Here is a 6,057-nt window from a genome sequence, read left to right as displayed (position 1 = left end):
AATGCAGATTCATCACTCAAAAACTAGGTAATCATCTCGACCTACCTATCGGGAGGAAAATTCCCTTAACCTTGCATAATCTGAAACGCCTTTTCCCAATTGATTAAGCCATCAATCTGCTCCCTTAGGTCCTTCATATCCCTAAGGGATTCAAATTTAACTTATAACCAGTCTCAAAAGGTCCCTTTAGATAATAGACTGAATCACAATGGCAATAGTTTCCCCCCAAACTACTATATCAGGGAAATTAGGCTCATCCGAACTACGTGGCTCGCTACGAGGTGGTATAGTTCTGACAGAAGACACTAGGAAATTATCAAGATGTCCAGAATTGCAACCTAGGCTCTGATACCAACTGACACACCCCGTCCCGAAGGAGGGCGTGCTGGCCGTCACGTGAGAGTGACGTAACCATTTACACAGTTCGGAAGCTTTAAAAAAAATTCCAATTACTAAGATAACACACCCGAGGGTGAGTCCTACTTTTGTGAATTCTGTCAGAACACCGTTGGATTCCTCGTGGCCACCAAAGCTCTGCTAACTTGAACCTGGAGGGGCGCAAAACAAAATTGAGTGGGTCAGTAAAACAAAGTTTTTCGAAGACTTTTCATTTAAAACATTTATAACCCCTCACCGTAAAACCTGTATACTTTCCCAGAAAATAGCATATATATAACATATATATAAGCAAAAAGCTCAAATCTCAAACCTTTTAACACTTTTCAGAAATATATATATATATATATATATATATATATATATATATAGATATATAACCATATGAAATCTCAAAGCTTGAATCCCAAATCTTTAACATTTTTCAAGAAAAACATGTCATGCCATAAATCAAAATATAAATCAGGTGAAATAAGGAATCAATCGGAGACCCTGCAGTTGGTCCTATACGATTAATTCAATAGCTCAATATCTCACTAAGCCGGAGTCACCACAGTGACCTATACGGCCCTACTCTGCACATCACTCGGAACTACGTAAGGTAGTCTATACGATGAAAGGTGTAAAATACGCTCTAGTGCTTCTCTCATCATATCATCAGCGCGCATATCTAAGGTCACCCACCAGTCGGAACCCCTCTAATGGTCTGTACGACTGGCATGTCGGAACCCTCACATGGTCTGTACGACATCCACCTACTTGGATCCAAGGCGAGCGTGCGGTGTGGTGAATAATATAAGCACTAACACCTAGGGTGCAGATTATGAGCTCAAACATCTCAACAACAACAATTCAATGAATAAACGAACTCACCTGACTTACCTGTGCCTCCACAGCACCATGCAACATGTATGCATCATATATCAATCATATAACTCATATGAAATTCACATTTTCCAAATAATTCTATGCATGGCATTTTCAAAACATAATTTCGCATAAAAGCATTTTTTCTGGGAAAAACAATAGTATATAGGTAATACGAAAACAAAACTGCCCACTCACCTGGAGTTCGCCCACAACTCCCTAGCACCATACATCAAGGCGTCATGACGATTAGCGCCTAGAACAACAATCAAATCCAACCTCAGAAATTCTGCCGATAGAATACATAACTTATATAAGACACGTCACTACGTAGTTCGATCCGGATGATCTGCAATTCAGATTTCAAATCCGTAACTTCCAGAGGTCCACAATATACCTCTAGGACAACATCCTAAAATTTCATTACCATCCAACGGTCGGATCTTCGTCAATTTCCAAAACTAAGTGACGGTTAACATTCTATTTTATGAACTTACAACTTCAATTCCAGAAGATCCGTAAATCGGATTCCCAATCCGTAAGTTCCTATAATCCTCAAATATTACGTATTACAACGTATCAAAGTTTGATGACGATCCAACGGTCGGATCGTCAATTCACATTTTCATCTAACCACGAATCGTAACCAACTTAGGTTCAATTATTCAATTTACGTCCATCAATTATCAAAACAGAACCTAGAACCTTAATCACAAGCTAATAATGACATTGGCGGGCCATTGGCCACGCGCCGCCGCGCGGGCCGCCGCGGGTGGCGGTTGGCCGCCCCCGGCTCGCCGGAAAATTCAACTATTTCCAAAAATTACCAAAATTTGCAGATTTGAAGATCTCAATGAGTAGAACAACTTTCATACCTGAGACCAAGGCCAATTTGGCCTGGAAGTGCTTCAATTTCACCAAAACCGTGAAGAACCCTAGAATTTGGGTGTTTCCAATTCGACCTTCAAACTTGTTCCAACGCCTCAATTACCTCTTGGGCTTTGTTCTAGGTCCTAAAGGAATGCTAAAGGTGTTAGTAATTGAAAGAAAACATTTCAAAATTTGGAGAATTTAAACAAAAGGGTCGCGGCACCCGTAGGGGTGTTCTTCGCGAAATCACAACGAAATTCAATGATTCTTGGGGTGAAACGTAAAGAGGGAAGGCCTAGATGATGATTAGGAGTGGTACCTTGACTCAATTCGTCGGAAATTTGGACGAAATCCATCGAATTTGGGCGTGGGCACCGCCGGGTCGAAACGACCCACGGGTTCTCCCCAACCCATTTCCTCTTTTCCTCCGCTTCTCACCCTCTCTCCCTTCCTCCTTTCCCTGTTCCGATTGGTCAGTTTCTTCCCCTCTCTGCCTCTGATTCGCTCTCTCTCCTTCTTCTCCGATTGGGCAGTTTTTGCCCAATCTCTCTTCCTCTTTTCTGTTTTCTGGTTCTTCCCACGCACACACCCACACAAAACTTTCATTTTTCTCATCCCAGCCATCCATTTCAAAATCCTTTAATCTGGGCCATCCAAATTTTAATAAAAGAATTTCTATATTTTACTAAAATTATAATTCCTTAAAATTCCAAATTTCAAACGTTAATAACTTCTTCGATATAACTCCAAATCACGAACCGTCTGCGCCCACGCGTCCGTAACGACGAGTACTACGAGGATATGTCAAGAAAACAAATCTTAGATGGCCCGACACAACGATTAACCTCGAATGATGTGCGTGCCTCAAAGGGCATTTTTGTAAAATCCTTTATTAAAACTTTAAAAATTCTTAAAATTAGGGACGGGCTGTCACACACGTTGTAATGGTAAATTAGAATTTGAGAGCCAAACTAACCAACAAATCCCTACATTTATATGCAAAATATTATTTTTGTAAAATCATTAATTCTCCCTTACAATTTGCATAGAATTAATTGTGTACATTAAACATTCAGTAAGGGTGTTTTAGGCATCCAAAAATTTTTAAATGGGTAAAGTCAAACATAATTAATGAATTTGCTTATGTGGAGTCTAGTCAATGGGTTTTATTTGAGGAAAAAATTTACATCGGATTTTATGTGGAGAAAATTGAGTTCCAAGGGCTAAAGTCATATTCTCGGTTATTTTATTTCTACTGCTGAATTTATTCACGTTGATTTATATTGAGAATTTTACAAGGTTTACCCATCTTCTGAAATAAATGATTGTCATCCTTTGTTTTTCATACTTACAGTGTAATATGATTTTGTTTAGTATACTGGTTTTTACAGTGAGGGAATATTATCTTGGAAATAAAAATGATTTTTAGAAATCTTTATTTTTGCCCATTCATACCTTTTTGTTCTGCGTTCTTCAGGATTTAGTAAGATTTAGAGCTCTTGACGTTGAGGCATGGTGGAATAATATTCCCTCATCAGAGTAGTGACTACTCTTAGTAATTTTGTAATTAACATCTTTGAATATGTTTCATTGTTCCGTTGTAGATATTTAGATACTCTAATTTCCATTACATGCATTTATTTAAAGGTTCATCTCACTCACTGCACACTCTAGTTTTGTTTTATTTTTGTACTTACTTTAATTTATTCGTTTTTTTATACATCACTTTTACTTGATGACTTCGTCATTCTTCAGGTATTGGCAATGCTTCGATTAAAGTGTTCACCTGGACATTCGAGTCGGCGTATGTCAGTTTGGAACGTGGGACTATTACATAACAATTGTTAAGAGGAGTAATAACAATTAAAAATAAGATTTTCTTTCTTCCTGCCCTATCTCCATCCTTACGTGAATGCAAAGTCTGTAAAAATCTCAAACCATTTCTCACCCTCAGACCATGAAACTGATATTTGTGCATCATACTAGCGGGTCGTGAAAGTACCCATTGAAACACTAATTTTATGAGAGAGAAAGAAACAAAAATCTACAACTGAAAATTAAAAGTAATGTATTCTCTTTTTTCTTCATCTTCTCTTTGTTAACGGTATTAATCTCATATCGGAGAAAAAATAGACTTTGCATATGCTTATAAATAATTGGCTACTCTCCATACTATCAATTGATTTTATGGTGGAACCTCAGCTTTCTTCATGGTATCAGAGCATGTTGTCTCATGTGTGAAGCCGAATGACCACACATTGTCCACATCACTCTGTTTGTGTTGTTTATGTGTTAGGCTTGTAAATTTCCCAAAAGTGAGGGGGCGTGTTGAGAGTATTAATCCCACATCGAGAAAATGTGGAACCTTGCATGTGCTTATAATTAATGAGTTGATCCCCACATTGCCAATGAATATTTATAGTAGAACTTTAACTTTCTTCACTCTCCTCACTATCTCTCCTTCTGCTAAAACAAAAGTCTGTAATACTTTTTGATTCCTTCTCTCAAACCATGAAACTAGTTCTTGGGTCATGACCACTAAGAGCTCGTTTGCATGTTCTTTTAAAATGACTGAAAGCATTTTTGGTGAAAATATTTTTAGAACCAATCCTTAGTAAAAATGCAAGTAAGTCCTGGAAAAACACTTAAAGTGCTTTTGGAATCCAAAAACATTTTCTCTAAAAGCACTTTCAGTCATTTTAAAAGTACATCCAAACGAGTAATAAGTTTATGCGTCATGACCACTAAGTTTCAAAAACTCGATTAAAAGCTTCTCAAGAAAATGTAGAAAGTAATGTTGCAAGAAGAAAATTATTTACTTTTAACATAAATCCGGTTACAGACTCTTCACAAAACTCACAAGTTTGGGGGAGAGAAAAAGACTACATTCAATGACGGGTTTGCCCGAGAAAACTTTCCATTCCAGAATCCAAATTTTAGGTTTTTATCTTTCACATATTCAAATATTGAGTTTGGTCGAGAGCTTTTCAAGGGATTTTTACAAGTTGGCAGCCACGTTTTCCAATTTCAAGGTCGGACGGCGGACTGAAATTTTAGGGGGAAAAGTTGGAAGCAAAACGTGGTTAGGTATGAGATCCCAAATCGAAAATTTTCGGGACGAGAATTTGAACCGAATTTTTGGTATTCTCAATTTTCAGGATTCCCGAAATGTTTTCGGTATTTTGGGATAGATCGGGATTGGATTTTGGGTTTTTGGGCTGAAATTTGAGATTTTTGGGTTGTGGGCTAAAATTTGGATTTTTGGCTTAAAATTTCGTTCCCCAATTTCATATAGATTGAAATTTAGGCATTTTACCTTATGCCAATTTGAAATTTCATACCAATTAAAATACCAATTCATTAATATCATGTCAAATTGATGTTCCAAAGTTCCCAACTACTTAATTTCATACTTCTATTTCTAATATAATCTACTTTGAAACTACTTAAATTCAACATTCCACATGAATGCAACCAAAATAAATATCTATTTTTTCGGTTCGGTTCGGGATTCCCAAACCATTGAATATGTAATCCCGATTTCCGTACAGAAAGGTTCGGGATCGGTTTGGTATGGATCCCAAAATTTTCGGTATTATCGGTATGGGAAAGATTTCCAACCTTGGGTCCTTTCACTTGTGAAGGTGAAGTGTAAAAGAATAAATTAAAGTAAGAGTTTAAGTTAAAGTCAGAGTAGAGTGCGCAGAGAGTGTGATGAATCATAAATAAAAGTATGTACTGAACACTAGAGATTCCAAACTGACACAGTGCATAGAGAGTGTGATGAATTACTTGTAAAGGTGAAGTGTACAATAATAAATTGAAGTAAGAGTTTAAGATAAAGTTAGAGTAGAGTGCGTAGAGAGTGTGATGAATCATAAATAAAAGCATGTACTGAACACTAGAGATTCCAAACTGACATTA

The 6,057-nt window shown here is 37.2% G+C and overlaps 1 long non-coding RNA gene across 2 annotated transcripts; it reads right to left on the bottom strand.

The window, feature by feature from the left end:
* Positions 1 to 483: 483 nt before the first annotated feature.
* LOC139190498 (uncharacterized) lies at positions 484 to 2,687 on the bottom strand. Of its 2 annotated transcripts, XR_011574742.1 has the most exons (4): positions 2,453 to 2,687; positions 2,139 to 2,276; positions 1,462 to 1,519; positions 484 to 548 (listed from the first exon to the last, which is right to left on the bottom strand). It is a non-coding gene; the product is annotated as an uncharacterized lncRNA (long non-coding RNA). The 2 variants fall into 2 exon arrangements; XR_011574743.1 differs by lacking the exon at positions 1,462 to 1,519.
* Positions 2,688 to 6,057: the final 3,370 nt, after the last annotated feature.

Source organism: Malus domestica, chromosome 13, assembly GCF_042453785.1.
Source record: "Malus domestica chromosome 13, GDT2T_hap1".
NCBI classification, from domain to species: Eukaryota; Viridiplantae; Streptophyta; class Magnoliopsida; order Rosales; family Rosaceae; genus Malus; species Malus domestica.
The sequence above is the reverse complement of the archived record's forward strand: the minus strand, read 5'-3'. Positions and strand labels throughout refer to the sequence as shown.